The 20,373-nt window shown below is 38.3% G+C and overlaps 1 protein-coding gene across 11 annotated transcripts in view; it reads right to left on the bottom strand.

The window, feature by feature from the left end:
- DTNA (dystrobrevin alpha) overlaps positions 1-20,373 on the bottom strand; it is a 395,439-nt gene that overhangs the window by 192,765 nt on the left and 182,301 nt on the right. For all 11 annotated transcript variants that reach the window (XM_054460657.2, XM_054460665.2, XM_054460668.2 and 8 more), the window contains exon 2: positions 17,487-17,611. The gene's annotated coding sequence lies outside the window, so the exon portion shown is untranslated. The remainder of the gene's footprint in view (positions 1-17,486; positions 17,612-20,373) is intronic.

The following is a 20,373-nucleotide window of genomic DNA, read 5'->3' as shown; positions in this document are numbered from 1 at the left end:
ATTGGCACTATTGATACGTTGGGCTAGATCATTCTTTACTTTTAGGGACTGCCCTGAGCATCACAGATTGTTAGCAGCATCCCTGGACTACACCCACTAGATGCTAGTATCACTTCCACTCCCAGGCATCAATCAAAAATGCCTACAGTATTGCTAAATGTTCCCTGGACAGCTAAGCTGCCCCTGGTTGAGAACCACTGCTTTAGAGTAAAGTAGGCAGACCTCTGAACAGCTCTCAATAAATAGTGGTTAATAATTTTCTGTCCTGCCCATATGTAGGGCAGAGTACAAACAAATTATTTGGTTATGAGTAGTGGCATTTTTTCTCATTTAAATAAAAAAAAATTATCTTTCTTTCCAAACAGTGAAATGTCTATCTCGTACAGCTGTACTTCTTCAAATTTCCCACTCAGTGGGCTGGGAAGGTGAGGCAATGGCAGTACATGAGGTGGGTTTGGTGACAGAATTACTTTCCAATGCTGCGATTCCTTTACCTTATTTTTATTTTATTTTATTTTTTGAGATGGAGTCTCGCTTTGTCGCCAGGCTGGAGTGCAGTGGCTCGATCTTGGCTCACTGCAATCTCCACCTCCCGGGTTCAAGTGATTCTCTTGCCTCAGCCTCCCGAGTAGCTGGGACTACAGGCATGTGCCACCAGGCCCAGCTAATTTTTGTATTTTTAGTAGAGACGGGGGTTCCACCATGTTGGCCAGGGTGGTCTTGATCTCTTGACCTTGTGATCCGCCTGCCTCGGCCTCCCAAAGTGCTGGGATTACAGGCATGAGCCACCGTACCCAGCCTATCTTATTTTTCCCCTTAAAAATTCACACTAATTTTGCTTTCAAGTCAATAGTGTATTTCTTATTGTTTTCATAAAAATTTAATGTTCTCTTTTCCCTTTAAAATGTAACACACTTTAAGACAGGGGTATCTTATCCTGGGGCTTTGAAAGTCCCAGCATATGGCCAAATGTCCCAGTATAAGGAACAGCACTGGGTGTGCTTCAAGCTGTGTGTGCTTTCTTCAGAAGTTATCAGGTATTATTTATGTTATGGGTTAATTTTACCATCCTGCTATCAGTCTGCTTATTCTATTTTTCTTTGTCTCTACATTGCTTTTTAAAGCAAGAGCCTTTGAAAACAAGGGAAAATGTTTCAGAATCCTTAACCACTCAACAGGTAAAAGATAATAATATTAGAGAATGGGTAAATGCTAAAAAAAATTTTCCTAATGAAACTGAGCAAACAGAATCAGGAACACGTAGAAAAAGCTGTTTGAGAGTGTTGAGTCCTTGCAAATATTTCATTCTGTATTCTGTAAAAAGTATTTCAAATGCATTAGGATCTGGTCCTGTTGTTTCCATGGTCATTCCCCAAACTCCTATCAGACCAGAGAGAAGGACATTATGTTAAATGCTAATTATTGTTTTTATGATTTAATGAGCTACTTCTGAGAAAGCTACTGTTTCACCAGCCTATTAGAAATGTCTAGGATGGCTAGTGCAGAATTAAGGCTTGGGTGATCCAGCTGAAACTAATGTCAATGTTTCAGTTACTTATGTTCTTCAGACTCTCTGACCCATCTCCACTGGTTAGCGCCTCCACTGGTTACTAGGCAACCACAGCTTATTAAGGTTGTGTATGTTACACATGAACCCCAGGTATGAGTATGAAAAGGATCTGAATATTTTAATGAGAAGTCAATCATGAGCTAAGCTAGACTATTACCTTTGTTATTAGGTAAGACAAAATAGGGAGAAGGTGGATTCAGGAGGTGGATTAATATTTTACTGAAAAACCTTCATGCTTGCAGTTACAACTTTACACACAACAGCCCCAGGGTTGGACAATATGGGAAATCTCAAAGGTGTAATTATCAGATGGAAGAATTCCTGTTAAGAACTGAGTTTAGGGGGCATCTACAAGTCCTGCTACATAGGTCCTTTCACTTCTAGCACTTCTCCTTCTTACAGAAGGGAGAATCCAGGAGAGAATGGGAAGGTTGTTATACTAGAGTAATTTTACCACTGTACTTAATGTCTGCAAATGTTTTTTGCCAAAGGAGAATTCAAAGTGCCGTGGGAATATGCCAGGGATTCAGGTGGTGGCATGCTCCATCCTACTCATAGTGGCACCCTTGACCACACAGGAGGAATAGGAACTGAGGGAGGCTAAATCTGCTTCAGTATAAAACCAGAACCTGTTTAACTGAGGGGATGAGAGGCTCATTTGCTGTGGCTGAATGGGAAGAGTGTAACCTTATCTGTAATGTACTAGTGCTGTTTTGCTGCCAAATATATGCTTTCTGGATGCTACTACCCTGGGACGAAATTCAACTTCGGAAGGGAAATCATGTGACATTAGAGCTGTTTACATACATTAGGGAGACATGATATAATAAAAACCCGTTCATAAAAAAAAAAAGACAGCCACCTTACTTATCCAACTAGGATTGGAAGTAAAAATACTGCAAGTTTTTATCTGAGTCTGAAGGCATATTATACACAGACACAAGTGCAGTAAAATTTCTAGCCTACTGTTAGAGAATGGTTAGAAATAGACAAAATTGAAAGCTACATTATTTATCTGCTTTGCTAATTTGAAACTATCAAATTTACAGTTTAAGATTTCACTAAAATAAACTCTGTATAGACTTAACATTTGCATTTTGAAAGTGACAAAAATCAGTTGATGGCTAAAATACAAGCTCAAACAGTAAATTGTCATTACTAAGAATGCACTAACATTAAAGCACATTATTACTAACTTCTGTAAACCCATCAGAATTCTAGTTTTTGATGGAAAAACATTGCTCCATCCATTCTTGTGATAACATAGTTTTAAAAATCATACTTATGAAAAGGTAAATAGCATTCCACAAAGCTCTTCTAGGGAAGTAAAGGGGCAATTAACAAACAAAAGATTACTAATCAGGAACATAACATGGGAATGTGAACAGATTTCTCATTTTTTTTCTAAAATACGGTATGTTTATCTTACTCAAAGAGATATAGCAGTGTAGATATGTACTGAGATTTTAAAAAATTATTTTCCACTTCTGAAATGTTTAACAGGAAATAGTCATAAAACAAGTTATTCATATAACAGTAGTAGACCAAAGACATATACCTGTATCTTTTCAGTGTAATACATAAGGTGCTTAAGGATTGCACTGTTTTACGTTTTTTTAAAAAAGTAAATATAAATATGTTCTAATCACTTTAGTTGCCATTTTTAGCATTACATTATATTCGCCATTGCCTAGGCTATTTTAATATTCCCATTAAAGGGCAGTTTAGTGCCTTTAGGCTAGGGTTTTACACACACACACACACACACACACACACTCAGTGCACACAAGATGGCAAGCAGGATGTGGTCTAGAAAGACATTTCTGTTTTTCTGACACATATGACCAGCTCATAGGAAAGTTCCTGATATTTAGTTAATTCTCAATTAATACTTGATGAATCATAAACATACTTCTATTTATTATATTTAAAAGAAAAATCAACTTTATTTTCTCAGTCTTCTCTCCTTAGACCAGGAATCTTCTCTTGGGGGAAAATAAACTCAAGAATATAGAAATATTAGCTAGTTTATTGTATAGTAGAGAGGAGCTGGGTAGGAGGAGACTCAGACATGTCCGAGTTGTGGCTTTGCTTCTAATTATTGGGGTAGTACTTAAGCTCTCTAGTCTTCAATTTCCTCAAACTAAAAATTAGGAGGTCTGGGCTGCATGATATGAAATATCCTTTCTGATGCTTCAATTCTATGATATTCTGTGACTCTATGATATAATCTATGGCAAATATAATTAGGATATTACTTGAAATAATTAAACTTTATTTATCTCAGGCTCCCAGGTGCCTAACATAGAGCCAGGGAACATAGAAGATGTGCAATATATGTTTAAAAAATGAATGAACGAATGAATGAATGATCATTATAAGTATAAATGCTGCCTATGCATCCTTACGATTTTTCACAAAGGAACCCTTCTCTATGGATGCTGATTTTTGCAATTAAATTTAATTTTGAGTTTATTCATATACATTATTATTCTTATGCATGGCCCTTGAATAGTGTTATAAAAATTTCAGAACATGTTTATGTACTTCTTTAAGAAGTGCTAATAGCATCACTATGTCTAGGAAATTTTTTGGCATTCTAAAGAAATTCTTTTATAATTAGTCATAGATATTTATTTCATAAATATTCTTAAGGTGAAAAAAGAAAGAGAGACAGAAACTCTTGCCTTAAAGAGACTCTACTTCCAGTGGTAATCCTAGATAACATTTAGCACTAAAATTCTATCAGTCTACAGCTTTAGATACCATCATTTCCAGGCTTATGTGCACATCAATAAAGAAGATTTTATATAAGTAGTTTGCAGAACCACAAGGTGCTACATCTTTTAAACTCTTGTTGAACAGAAATAATGCTAATTTTAGCGTCAACCTAAACATAAACTTATTTGCCAATGAGTAAAGATCTGTGCGGTTATAAATAGCTTACTCCTCGGGAAATGTTTTAAATGGAAAATTTTAACACTATCTAACATACATATTCTTCTTATAGGATTACATTGGAAAGCTCTTTTAGAGTGGCAGTTTGCTGCAGTGGAAAGATCTAACATTCTCATTCTGCCACTTACCAGAAATACAACATTGGCAAGTTAGCTAAGCTACTGGAACCCTAGTTTTTTTCTCTGAATAACAGGGATAATAATAGCTAATTTGTGGGGTTATTATGAAGATTAAATAAGATAATGTTCATGGAACGTCTGCTTTCGTGCTTGGCACAGAGTGCCACAGACCCCCTCTGTGAGGTTACCTTCCCCAGAACGGAGCTCTCTTTTACTTCTAATGGCTGGATAAAGTGTTATGATCTTAACTACACTGAAAGCACTCAAATTTATCTCAAAATATGACCCTCCATACTTCATTCAAAACCAGAAAGGAAGACTACTTCTGAACTTGGTATGGGAACTTCAAAGAGGAGGAGACTTGGCATTTGTCTTTGATGAAAAATTCAGAAGAAAAAGAGAGAAATAACATGAGAAGTTAAGATATGGTGCTGTGATTGATAATGAAGGTTGACTTTCTTTTTGTTGTCTACATTAGGTGCTGATCCCCTAAAAAATAACCCAAAAGTCTATGTGCATTCAAAGATAGGACACATAACTATGACCCATGAGAAGTTCATCAGTGATTTTAGTGAAATGGTAACAGCAACAGCTGTGCTGGATATTGAAAGATGACTAGCATATTGCAAGTTATGTAAGAGTACATGAGGGCATGAGGATGAAGGGGATTTAGGGAGGGGTGTGGATGGGAGGAGCGTCTAGGCAGAAGAATCAGCATGTGCAAAAGTAAAGGAACAAAGAGCATGTCTTAGGAAAGGCAAAATATCCCTATATTAGCAAAGATCAGCTGATGGGAAGCAAAGGTAGGCAGTGAGACCCAAGAGGTCCATTGTACCAGTATTATGACATGCTAAGGAATACAGGACACAGATTTTCTTTGGATGGGGCAGTCAATGCTGGCTTTGAAACCAAAGTGGATGAGAGTACTTGGATGACATTTTCAACTGCTCGTTTCACACATGCAATGCATCAGGAACTCCACTGTGCTTTGTTTTATAGGTATTGTTTCCTAGTCCTTGAAGTGAAATAGACTTATCTTTTCAGCTTGGTCAACTGACGCTCACAGAGGTTAAGTAACTTGCTCAAAATTACACATCCTTAAGCAATCTTGTAAAAGGAGCAATGGGATATTTGAGATAGAACAAATCACTGAAGAATGAAAATGATGAGATCTGAACATAAGTTAGAAAGTTAGTTTAGTCAGTCATGTTTTAAAAGGAAAGGGGAGGAAGAATACAGAAAAGAGGTAATTTCTGTTCAAAGTGAGTGTTCATGATTTTGGCAGGTCTGTTAATATAGGTGTGCTATATGAAGTGACAGAATGTTTTTAAATAATACAAAATGTTGCTCCTGTGTTTCAAAATTACTTGGTGATTATTTTACCTAAGAGGCAGTGGAGCATCATAATTAGGAGCTCAGGCCCTGAAGCCAGACTATCTGGACTTGAATTTTCACCTTCAACTGACTTAACCTCAGGCAGATTATTTAACTTCTGTGAACCCGAGTTTCCTAATCCTTAAAAAAGGAGCTAATAATAGTGCCTATGTTATAGGGTTGTTTAGGCATGAAAGGGAGAATATAGAACAATTTCTTGCATAAAATAAGAACTCAGTAAGCATTAGCCAGCATTGCTTTGTGCCTTTGCCCTTAATCACCAGCCATTTATTTAGAAAGTATTAACAGTGTGCCAAGCACTGTGTCAAGTTTCCAGGGATACAAAGATGGATAAAAGATGATTTCTGCATTTAAACACATTTGGGTTTTCTCACATCATACTCTGTGGTTCAACAGAAGTACTTGAGATGACATCATAATTAAAATCACCTATCTGAATTACTTGAGAACAAGTTATTTAAAACCTCCCATTGTGGCAAGATGGCTGAATAGGAATAGCTCCAGTCTGCAGCTCCCAGTGAGACCAACACAACGGGTGGGTGATTTCTGCATTTCCAACTGAGGTACCCAGTTCTTCTCAATGGGACTGGTTAGACAGTGGCTACAGCCCACAGAGGGCCAGCCGAAGCAGGGTGGGGCATTGCCTCACCCGGGAAATGCAAGAGGTCGGGGAACTCCCTCCCCTAGCCAAGGGAAGCCATAAAGGACCTTGCCATGAGGGAGGGTGCTATCTGGCCAAGTTACTACCCTTTTCCCATGGTCTTTGCAACCTGCAGACCAGGAGATGCTCTTGGGTGCCTATGCCACAAGGGCCCTGGGTTTCAAGCACAAAACGAGGCGGCCATTTGGGAAGACACCAAGCTAGCTGCAGGAGTTTTCTTTTTGTACCGCAGTGGTGCCTGGAATGCCAGTGAGACAGGGCCGTTCACTCCCCTGGGAAGGGGGCTGAAGCCAGGGAGCCAAGTGGTCTTGCTCAACAGATCCCGCCGCAAAGAAACCCAGCAAGCTAAGATCCACTGGCTTGAAATTCTCACTGTCAGCACAGCAGTCTGAAGTCGATCTGTGACTCTCAAGTTTGGTGGAGGGAGGGGCTTCCACCATTACTGAGGCTTGAGTAGGTGGTTTTCCTCTCACAGTGTAAACAAAGCCACCGGGAGTTCAGACTGGGCAGGGCCCACCACAACACCTCAAAGCCACTGTAGCCAGACTGCCTCTCTAGATTCATCCTCTCTGGGCAGGGCATCTCTGAAAGAAAGGCAGTAGCCCCAGTCAGGGGCTTATAGATAAAACTCCCATCTCCCTGGAACAGAGCACTTGGGGGAAGGGGTAGCTGTGGGCACAGCTTCAGAAAACTTAAACATTTCTGCCTGCCAGCTCTGCAGAGAGCAGTGGATCTCCCAGCACAGCGCTCGAGCTCTGCTAAGGGACAGACTGCCTCCTCAAGTGGGTTCCTGACACCCATGCCTCCTGATGGGGAGACACCTCCCAGCAGGGGTCGATAGATACCTCACACAGAAGAGCTCTGGCTGGCATCTGGCAGGTGCCCTTCTGGGATGAAGCTTCCAGAGGAAGGAGCAGGCAGCAATCTTTGCTGTTCTGCAGCCTTCACTGGTGATACCTAGGCAAACAGGGTCTGGAGTGGACCTCCAGCAAACTCCAGCAGACCTGCAGCAGAGGAGCCTGACTATTAGAAGGAAAACAATCAGAAAGCAATAGCATCAACATCAACAACAACAAAAAAAATGACCACGCAAAAACTCCATCTGAAGGTCACCAACAGCAAAGACCAAAAGTAGATAAATCCATGAAGATGAGGAAAAACCAGTGCAAAAAGGCTGAAAATTCCAAAAACCAGAACGCCTCTTCTCTAAAGGATCACAATTCCTCGCCAGAACAAAACTGGATGGAGAATGAGTTTGACTAATTGGCAGAAATAGGCTTCAGAAAGTGGGTAATAACAAACTCCTCTGAGGTAAAGGAACATGTTCTAACCCAATGCAAGGAAGCTAAGAACCTTGATAGAAGGTTAGAGGAATTGCTAACTAGAATAACCAGTTTAGAGAAGAACATAAATGACTTGATGGAGGTGAAAAACACAGCACGAGAACTTTGTGAAGCATATACAAGTATCAATAGCTGAATCGATCAAGCAGAATAAAGGATATCAGGGACTGAAGATCAACTTAATGAAATAAAGCATGAAGACAAGATTAGAGAAAAAAGAATGAAAAGGAACAAACAAAGCCTCCAAGAAATATGGGACTATGTGAAAAGACAAAACCTACGTTTGATTGGTGTACCTGAAAGTGATGGGGAGAATGGAACTAAGTTAGAAAACACACTTCAGGATATTATTCAGGAGAACTTCCTCAACGTAGCAAGACAGGCCAACATTTAAATTCAGGAAACACAGAAAACACCACAAAGATACTCCTCAAGAACTGCAACCCCAAGACACATAATTGTCAGATTCACCAAGGTTGAAATGAAGGAAAAAATGTTAAGGGCAGCCAGAGAGAAAGGTCGCGTTACCCACAAAGGGAAGCCCATCAGACTAACAGCGGATCTCTCAGCAGAAACGCTACAAGCCAGAAGAGAGTGGGGGCCAATATTCAACATTCTTACAGAAAAGAATTTTCAACCCAGAATTTCATATCCAGCCAAACTAAGCTTTATAAGTGAAGGAGAAATAAAATCCTTTACAGACAAGCAAATACTAAGGGATTTTGTCACCATCAGGCCTGCCTTATGAGAGCTCCTGAAGGAAGTACTAAATACGGAAGGGAAAAACCAGTACCAGCCACTGCAAAAATAAACCAAATTGTAAAGACCATCCACACTATGAAGAAACTTCATCAACTAATAGGCAAAATAATCAGCTAGCATCATAATGACGGATCGAATTCACACATAACAATATTAACCTTAAATGTAAATGGGCTAAATGCCCCAACGAAAAGGCACAGATTGGCAAATCGGATAAAGAGTCAAGATCCATCAGTGTGCTGTATTCAGGAGACCCATCTCATGTGCAAAGATACACATAAGCTCAAAATAAAGGGATGGAGGAAGACTTACTAAGCAAACAGAAGAAGAAGAAGAAAAAAAAGCAGAAGTTGCAATCCTAGTCTCTGATAAAACAGACTTTAAACCAACAAAGATCAAAAAAGACAAAGAAGGGCATTACATAAAGAAAGTTCTTAGATTCATAAAGAAAGTTCATAGAGACTTACAAAGAGACCTATACGCCCACACAGTAATAATGGGAGACTTTAACACCCTACTATCAATATTAGATCAACAAGACAGAAGATTAACAAGGATATTCAGAACTTGAACTCAGCTCTGGACCAGGCAGATCTAATAGACATCTGCAGAACTCTCCACCCCAAATCAACAGAATATACATTCTTCTCAGCACCACATAGCACTTATTCTAAAATCAACCACATAATTGGAAGCAAAACACTCCTCAGCAAATGCAAAAGAATGGAAATCATAACAAACAGTCTCTCAGACCACAGTGCAATCAAATTAGAACTCAGGATTAAGAAACACACTCAAAACTGCATAACTACATGGAAACTGAACAACCTGCTCCTGAATGACTACTGGGTAAATAACAAAATTAAGACAGAAATAAAGATGTTCTTTGAAACCAATGAGAAGAAAGACAGAATGTATCAGAATCTCTGGGACACAGCTATACAGTGTTTAGAGGGAAATTTATAGCACTAAATGCCCACAGGAGAAAGCAGGACAGAGCTAAAATCGACACCCTAACATCACAATTAAAAGAACTAGAGAAGCAAGAGCAAACAAATTCAAAAGTTAGCAGAAGACAAGAAATAACTAAGATCGGAACAGAACTGAAGGAGATAGAGACATGAAAAACCCTTCAAAAAAATCAACGAATCCAGGAGCTGGTTTTTTGAAAAGACTAACAAAATAGATAGATGGCTACCAGACAAATAAAGAGGAAAAGAGAGAAGAATCAAATAGACACAATAAAAATGAAAAAGGGGAGATCACCACTGATCCCACAGAAAGACAAACTACGATCAGAGAATACTATAAACACCTCTATGCAAATAAACTAGAAAATCTAGGAGAAATGGATAAATTCTTGGACACATACACCCTCCCGAGACTAAATCAAGAAGTTGAATCCCTGAATAGACCAATAACAAGTTCTGAAATTGAGGCAGTAATTAATAGTCTACCACCACCACCAACAACAAAAACCCAGGACTAGATGGATTCATAGCCAAATTCTACCAGAGGTACAAAGAGGAGCTGGTACCATTCCTTCTGAAACAATTCCAAACAAAAGAAAAAGAGGGACTCCACCCTAACTCATTTTATGAGGCCAGAATCACCTTGATACCAAAACCTGGCAGAGACACAACAAAAAAAGAAAATTTCAGGCCAATATCCCTGATGGACATTGATGCGAAAATCCTCAATAACATACTGGCAAACTGAATCCAGCAGCATATCAAAAAGATTATCCACCACAATCAAGTCGGCTTCATCCTGGGATGCAAGGCTGGTTCAACATACACAAATCAATAAACGTAATCCATCACATAAACAGAATCAATGACAAACCACATGATTATCTCAATAGATGCAGAAAAGGCCTTCAGTAAAATTCAACACCCCTTCATGCTAAAAACACTCAATAAAGTAGGTATTGATGGAACATATCTCAAAATAGTAAGAGCTATTTATGACAAACCCACAGCCAAAATCATACTGAATGGGCAAAAGCCGGAAGCATTCCCTTTGAAAACCAGCACAAGACAAGGATGCCCTCTCTCACCACTCCTATTCAACACAGTATTGGAAGTCCTGGCCAGGGCAATCAGGTAAGAGAAAGAAATGAAGAGTATTCAAATAGGAAGAGAGGAAGTCAAATTATCTCTGTTTGCAGATGACATGATTGTATATTTAGGAAACCCCATTATCTCAGCCCAAAACCTCATTAAGCTGATAAGCAAATTCAGCAAAGTGTCAGGATACAAAACCAACGTGCAAAAATCACAGGCATTCCTATACACCAGTAATAGACAAACAGAGAGCCAAATCATGAGCAAACTCCCATTCACAATTGCTACAAAGAGAATAAAATACCTAGGAATACAACTTACGAGGGATGTGAAAGACCTCTTCAAGGAGAACTACAAACCACTGCTCAAGGAAAGAAGAGGTGACACAAACAAATGGAAAAACATTCCATGCTCATGGATAGGAAGAATCAATATCGTGAAAATGGCCATACTGCCCAAAGTAATTTACAGATTCAATGCCATTTGCATCAAGCTACCATTGACTTTCTCCACAGAATTAGAAAAAACTACTTTCAATTTCATATGGAAAGAAAAAAGAGCCTGTATAGCCAAGACAATCCTAAGCCAAAAGAACAAAGCTGGAGGCATCACAGTACCTAACTTAAACTATACTACAAGGCTACAGTAACCAAGACAGCATGGTACTGGCACCAAAACAGATATATAGACCAGTGGAACAGAACAGAGCCCTCAGAAATAATGCCACACAACTACAACCATCTGATCTTTGACAAACCTGACACAGACAAGGAATGGGGAAAACATTCCCTATTTAATAAATGGTGTTGGGAAAACTGGCTAGCCATATGCAGAAAGCTGAAACTGGACCCTTTCCTTACATCTCATACAAAAATTAACTCAACATGGATTAAAGACTTAAATGTAAGACCTAAAATCATAAAAACCCAAGAAGAAAATCTAGGCAAAACCATTTAGGACATAGGCATGGGCAAAGACTTCATGACTAAAACACCAAAAGCAATGGCAACAAAAGCCAAAATTCACAAATGGGATCTAATTAAAGAGCTTCTGCACAGTAAAAGAAACTACCACCAGAGTGAACAGGCAACCTACAGAATGGGAGAAAATTTTTGCAATCTATCCATCTGACAAAGGGCTAATATTCAGAATCTACAAGGAACTTAAACAAATTTACAAGGAAAAAGCAACCCCATCAAAAAGTGGGCAAGTGATATGAACAGACATTTTTCAAAAGAAGACATTTATGCGGCCAAAAAACATATGAAAAGAAGCTCATCATCACTGGTCATTAGAGAAATGCAAATCAAAACCACAATGAGATACCATCTCACGCCAGTTAGAATGGCGATCATTGAAAAGTCAGGAAACAACAGATGCTGGAGAGGATGTGGAGAAATAGGAATGCTTTTATACTATTGGTGGGAGTGTAAATTAGTTCAACCATTGTGGAAGACAGTGTGGCGATTCCTCAAGGATCTAGAACCAGAAATACCATTTGAGCTAGCAATCCTATTACTGGGTATATACCCAAAGGATTATAAATCATTCTACTATAAAGATACATGCACACGCATGTTTATTGCAGCACTATTCACAAAAGCAAAGGCTTGGAACCAACCCAAATGCCCATAAATGTTAGACTGGATAAAGCAAATGTGACACATATACACCATGAATAATATGTAGCCAAAAAAAGAACGAGTTCATGTCTTTTGCAGGAATATGGATGAAGCTGGAAACTATCATTCTCAGGAAACTAACACAGGAACAGAAAACCAAAGACCACATGTTCTCACTCATAAGTGGGAGTTGAACAATGAGAACATATGGGCACAGGGAGGGGAACATCACACACCAGGGCCTGTCGGGGGATGGGGGGCAAGGGGAGGGATAGCATTAGGAGAAATACCTAATGTAGATGACAGGTTGATGGGTGCAGCAAAGCACCATGGCACCTGTATGCCTATGTAGCAAACTTGTATGTTCTGCATATGTATCCCAGAACCTGAAGTATATATATATATATATAAATCTCCCATCACAATGTTGTTCATTATTGTAAGGACTAATACCTCCATTCTTCCCATCCCTCTCTCCCAACGTGACATTAAGATCCGTTCAGCCTGAGTTATCTTTGATGTCAGGTGTTTCCCTTGACCCAACAGGCAACATCATAAAGTTGGTGAGATCATTTCCCACATATGTGTACCCCAAATTCCAATGCTGAATGTTTGTACCATTGTTTCACAGGTCTCTTCCTTGCTAATTCATTAGATTTACATATTATGTAGTAAATTAATGGGTGCATTTTTATTCCCAAGGGTACTTTTTTAAATTATAATTTTATAAAATCTCATTTCCATAAGCTGGAGAAAAATGTTAATGATTAGAATTTTTAGAGCTGTATCAAATAAGGGGAAGACTCGTATTGGCAACATTAGTTATTCATTGTCTTAAACTATATCATAAAGCTCCTCATACCTGTGTCTCCCAGCTTTAGGATGATAAAGGAGTTTTAGAAATTCTGCTCATGATGGCATCTGCACATTGTCTGAATGGATTCTAAATTAGGCATTGCAGGTTCAACATTGACATTGGTTGAATAGATGAAAATTGTTGGTAGAAGGAACACCATGTCCTTTAGAGTCCAACCACAGTACATTTAAATGGACAGATGAGCAGTCAAGATGACCTCTGAGAAAAGATTGAAAAGGAACATGTCTACATAAATAAATGAGAAGGAAATGAAAATAGCAAGGCCCTTCCATTTAAAATAACTAAGTGAAGTACCAAAATGATTAGGTGAAAAGCGACTTTAATACCAAGGAATCTCTTTAGAATGAATGGAATTGTTGAGACAGAGTGAATTGATTAGTTATCAAGAAAGACAGACACTGGGATCCTGATCACATTGCTTTCCAATACATCCAGTATTTATCACAGGAAATTTGAAATGTTCAGATCATAAGGCACCTTCAAGTAGCAAACAACCATTACTAAAAGAGAGAGGTCAGATCTCTCAACTGTAGGTGAAAAGAACCAAAATAAAGTAAATCAAAAGCTTTAGATTTAAATGTGAATGCTGGAATGAGGCTGATTTAAATGTGAATGTTGGAATGAGACTAAGAAGTTCTTATACTGTACATAGTAAACTTTGTGAAGTGTGGATATTTTAAAAATAAAAATAATACTTGGGATATATCAGAAAATTTAAAAATCTTCCCATTAATTTGATATGCAAAATGGGAAACTTGACAATAACTGTGTTAACAGCAACAAATTAATGTTACAATATTGTATGGCTGAGGATATGGCTTTAAATATATTGTTTAATTTTTTTTCAGTTTTTTAAAAAACAAACCTTCACGAGAATGATAAGGGAAGACAGAGATAAGAGAACTTATTTTCAAAAGACACATGTGATAAAGGATTATTAGCCATAATATACAAAGAACTTTTAACACTCAACAATAAGAAAACAACCCAATTAAAAAATGGGCCAAAGATAGGAACAGACACCTCACCAAAGAAGATACAAAGATAGAAAGTAAGCATATGAAAAGATGTTCAACATCATTAGGGAACTGCTAATTAAAATCAGAAGTATACACCTATTAGAATGACCTAATTCTAAAACACTGACATCAAATGCTGGAGAGGATATGGAGCAACAGGACACTTATTTGTTGCTGGTGGAAATGCAAAATGATACAATTACCTTGGAAGACAGTTTGGCAGTTCCTTACAAAACTAAACATATTTTTACCCTATGATCCAGCAATCACATTCCTTGATATTAGGTTGGTGCAAAAGTAATTAAATCAGAAAGTAATGGCAAAACCGCAATTACTTTTGCACCAACCTAAAATACTTATCCAAATGAGTTAAAAATTTGTGTCCACACAAAAACCTACCTATGATGTTTATAGCAGCTTTATTCATAATTTCCAAAACATGGAAGCAACAAAAATGTCCTCCGATAGGTTAATAGATAAATTAAATGTGGTACATCCAGGCAGTGGAATATTATTCAACACTAAAACAAAATGAACTATCAAGCCATGAAAAGCCATGAAGGAGACTTAAATGCATATTACTGAGTGAAAGAGGCCAACCTGAAAAGGCTACACACTGTATGATTTCAACTATATGACATTTCGGAAAAGGTAAAGCTATGGAGCCAGTAAAAAGATGAGGGGTGAGGTTCAGGGGAGGGATGAATAGGCAGAGCACAGAGGATTGTTAGGGCAGTGAAACTATTCTGTATGATACCACAGTGGTGGATACATGTCATTTATGCATTTGTCAAAGCCCATAGAATGCACAACACCAAGAATGTACCCTAATGTAAACTGTGGACTTCAGGTGATGATGGGTTAATGTAGGTTCATTGATAGTAACAAATATACCATTCTGGTGGAGGATGCCCATAGGGTGTGTGTGTGGGGGGTGTGTGTGTGGGGTGTGTGTGTGTGGGGTGTGTGTGTGTGGGGTGTGTGTGTGTGTGTGGTGTGTAAGGGGATATATAAAAACTGTACTTTCTACTCAATTTTTGGGTGACCTAAATTGCTCTCAAATAAATTTTACTAAATTAATAAATAAATGACAACTGTATGATTCCATTAGATAAAGTTCTAGAATAGGCAAAATTAGTTAATGTTCATAAAAGCCATGATGATGGTTTCCTCTGTGGGAGGAATGACTGGAAGGTCACATGAGCAGGACTTCTGGGGGCACTGGTAATCTACTTCTTGATCTGATGGGAAGTATACACTTTGTGAAAATTCATTGAGATGTACACTTACTTGTGACCTCTTTGTATGTATATTGTATCTCAATGTCTTAGTATAAAGTATTTTAAAAGTAAAAAACACCCTGCCCAACTTTACATTTAAATTTAATTTCCTAGGAATCATTTGTTTTCTTAAGAAGCAAGTAATCCATGTTCATTTTCTTCCAATAATTTTGGAAGAAATTAATGAAGTATTGATGGATTAGTTAGGATTCAACCAAGAAAAAAGAAAACATTCTAAGTATTTAAAATGATGAATTTTAATACAAGGAAATGGTTATAAAGATGAAGGAATTGAGAAGCTAAATTGGGAATGGTGGATCAAATTGAAGATCAGCAGCCTCAGGAAGCCAAAGGCACTATCACTCATGATTCTCAAGGGACAAAAGGGAAGAGGTAGTGTTAATGAGGTTCAGGGTTCAAGGTCACTGGAAGAAGCTGGAGGTAAGGTGTAGGAGGGGAGGGGAGGCTCTGGCTGGAAAATACAGCCCATAGGGTCAGTCCCTGTGGAATAAAGAGAGGCAGGGCAGGGCAAGGAATGGCCCTGAAGGTAACAGGCACAGATGGGCACAAGTGGAAAATAAAGGATTCAGAAAATAATTTTTTCATTTTCATTTTTTTCTTCTAGAGTAACTGTTACACTAGGCAAATTGATTTACTGGTATTTTTGATGGGCACCAAGTTTAGCTACTGGGAATTGCATTCAACACACATCTTGTAAATAAATAGAATTACCATTTTAGTTCTAAATCCAATCTCAATAAACCAAATTTATACACCCATAAGTTTATGAAAGCATTATTTGCCATCATTTTGAAGTTAATCAAAAGTATTAAGGAAGCATCTCTGCCTTTCAGATTAGATTTAGCCAATGGCCAATGCTCTGTCAGCTGCATTATTTTATTGGAATTGTACACATAGGTATATGCTGGTGTTCTGAAGATCACCTTTCTTCAAAGTACATAATAAAGCCACACTTTGAAAACCAGACTTAGGAGGAGGTGGAAAGCCACACAATATCCTCAATATGACCACCACTCACTTTCTCCATTCCCCTCTATTCTGCTGAAAAATGGCAATAGCATATATCAGACTAATATTAAACCACCAATTTTAGGCTCTTCTCTTTTCTAACATGGAAGGGTGATGACATATGATGATGTAAAATATATTTATTCATTCATTTCATGGCCAGACAAAACAAAGCTTAATGTGAGTGTGTGTGTGTTGTGCTTAATTGTACACAGCACTTTAAAAATTTAGCACACCTGCCCTTAACCATGCCCTACTTTTAATTCTAAGCAAAATCTCCCAACAAGCACATCTAAAATGCTATCCCTATCTCAAACACAGATTTGTTAGTGATTAAACCACTATTATCACCATCAAATTTTCATTCAGTTTATGCCATCAAAAATTTTCTCTCATTCTGGTTTATTACTCTGATATTAAATACATTTTATATTTTACAAATTATATAACCTTTAGAATAGAATGAAGTATTATGGCATTTGCTTAATAGAAACCGGGAAGTGACGGTCAAGACTATCTTTATGTTATATAGCTCACAGTTCAGATGGTTTCTGATAATAATAATAATAACAATAAATAAACAAAAAGACAGTAAGTCTTTCATTGTCTGGAACCTCACTAAAGGTACGAAACTGAAAGGCATTGATAATATTTATTTAGCCATCTTGCTCCACCTCAGCATTGATAATATTTAAACCCATTTTCTTTTCAGGCAAACGAGAGGAGCACTTTAAAGAGAAACAGTTCAATATTCATCTTAAGTTCTTTGTCTTAAACACACTCACCTAAAATTCAATGAAGGGACAGCATGAACTTTTCAAAACCATCTATATTCTTTGAAATGGCAGTTGATTATGGCACTTAAAGACTTCCCAAGCACTTCATCCAAGGATTGGTAAATCCTATTTATCTGCAATGAGAAAGTAGACTTTTATTTAGCTAAGCAATTCACACTTCTATATTTATTACACAAACAGGAAGCCAGAATTGGCAGATCTAGAACATACGATATTTTATAAATCCCCTTATCCTCTATTAATAACATATGTAATTTAGAACCTTGCTTTTCATTTAGTATAAGAAATATTTATAATAATAGACATTTATGGTAGAAGTCATTTCACAGATGAGGACAGTGAGTCCCAGAAGGATGAAGTGATCATCCAAGATTTAAAAGCTGGTTAATGATAAAGAGTTTCCTGGAACATTGGGTTCCTGATATAGCTCTATGGATTTAGTTGACTGAAAAACCAGAAATGGGAAAACATGAAATCTTCTTTTTTTTCCAAGTAGATAGTTTTCTGGGATAGTTTATTGACATAATTTTTACTAAAGCCAAGTAAAATACTGCTAAGATCAGAGTCCTCAGACTAACATTTCCTCTGATGGATTGAGCTTCAGCAGTCATAAGTAGATACCCTGTAAGAGGTGACTACAACAAGGTGGACTACAAAGGCAACCTAATGTTGCTTAATAATCCATATAATTATGTTGTGTAGTAATAACATATAAATTGTAAATATTTCACAAGATTGGCTGTTAATTTTTCTTAACTAAGCTGAATGATTTTATAAGCTTTTGCCTTCTGAGAAAATTTCCAAATGAGAACTGAAAGAGACAAGCTCTAGACTGCCCGCCCCAATGCCCAAGATCCCTGACCCTATGCCTGGGAGTGACCCAGGCACTCCACTCATCATCTCCCCTCAGCCAGTCCTCCCCAGTGTTCTCTTCCTCCTCACCCTTTCTTCCTTGCTTCTCCCTGTGAACACACAGGCTGGGTGTTACTATCCCAGGTGCCAGATGGCTTGAAACAGCAAAAATTTGAAGCTTAGGAAATCTAATGTTAAGATGAAGGAAAAGTGTGGGGAGGAGGGACACAGTAAAGTAAAAGGGACAAGGCATCTGGTGGCAGTGGAGGTGGAAAGGGAAGGGATGGAAGGAACCCAGCTCTGCACCTTTGCGGGGTGATGGGTGCCTTCTGCTTCTGACTCCCACCCCATGCTTTCCTCTCCCAACCCAGGTTATCTAAAATGAACACAATAATTATTTCAGCTTTCATAACTGCGTTCAGGCTTCCTATGATTTGAGGTACTAAAGAAAATTCCATAACAAAATCTTCCCCTTCCTCTTATCTAAGTTCTCAGACATGTGCATTATTACGTGAGGTTTACTTATGATATGGTTTTGCTGTGTCCCCACTTTGACTTGTAGTTCTCATAATCCCCACATATCATGGGAGGGGCCCAATAGGAGATAATTGACTCGTGGCGGCTGTTATCCGCATGCTGTTCATGTGATAGTATAGGGGCTTTTCCCCCTTTGCTCGGCATTTCTCTCTCCTCCTGCCACATGAAGAAGGATGTGTTTGCTTCCACTTTCACCACGATTGTAAGTTTCCTGAGTCCTCACCAGCCATTTGGAACTGAGTCAATTATACTTCTTTCCTTTATAAATTACCAAGTCATGGGCAGTTCTTTACAGTAGTGTGAGAATGACCTAATACAATTTAATAGGATATAAAGAGACTTTCACTACACAATTAACCACTGTTCTGTGACATTCAGACCCAACAGTCTTTCCCTGTGCTATGATTCTAGGCACATACATCTGTTTGACATTCTTTGAATTAAATGTATTATTACAATAGTAGTACTTTCAGATATTTTTTGTTTCTTAAAGTACATGCTTTTTTAAAAAAAATTGGAGCTGGAGTAGATTAGACCTATGTATCTGAGGATAAGTTATATATTAAAAATATTTCTCCTCATGAACACAGCTATCTAAGCCACAGCACCTGGAAATAAATGAAAATCGCATACAATCTAAAGTATTATATTTTCACCTTAGGCTATATCTATGTATATAATAAAGTGAGATAAACTTATATCCAGCTCTATCTGGCAATGTAGAATCACTCAAGAAATCACTTGGTATTGTCCTAGGGACCTCTTAGGATTTGGCTGTTGGTTGTTGCTCCTGTACCTGACAATTTTTGGAAGGATGACTTGCATATTTCTTTTTTTTTGTCCAGGTCCAATGGGTTACTCCAGACTGCAGTAGATTTGGAGGGAGCCTAAACAATGCTCAGATAGAGACACTGTGTTAAAGTACCCAATGGGTGGTCCAGGTTGACATCTTGACCAGGATCTACGATTAATAAAAGTTGTACCTTGGGTGGTCTACAGATCACAAGCCAGCTTTGAATTCTGCTGTTCCTCTTCCACTAAGAAGTGGCCTCATTTCACCCCATATATCACAGATAGTGATTAAAAGAAGTTAGTTGTCTAATGTGGAGGCAGATCCATCCGTACCATTCTTGGCTTCTATCCTGCATGGCAACTCCAGAGTATGCAGAGCTGAATACCCTCAATTCTTTCTACTCTTTCTTTCACCTGAGGGTGGAAGCCTCCCAAGCTGCTAGTGAATTAAAGGCATCAATCCTACTCTACTCTTCCTGCAGCCTACTGGACACTTGCAAAGCAAAATTGTCACATGAACATTGGGTGGGAATAAAAATGTTACCTTTCTCCATTCTCTCCCTCTCTCTTTGAGACAAGGTCTTGCTCTCTCACCCATACTGAGTGCAGTGGCATGATCGTGGCTCACTGCAGCCTCAGACTCCCCAGGCTCAAGCAATCTTCCCATCTCAGCCTCCTGAGTAGCTGGGACTAC

Source organism: Pongo pygmaeus, chromosome 17 (genome assembly GCF_028885625.2).
Source record: "Pongo pygmaeus isolate AG05252 chromosome 17, NHGRI_mPonPyg2-v2.0_pri, whole genome shotgun sequence".
NCBI lineage: Eukaryota > Metazoa > Chordata > Mammalia > Primates > Hominidae > Pongo > Pongo pygmaeus.
The sequence above is the reverse complement of the archived record's forward strand: the minus strand, read 5'-3'. Positions and strand labels throughout refer to the sequence as shown.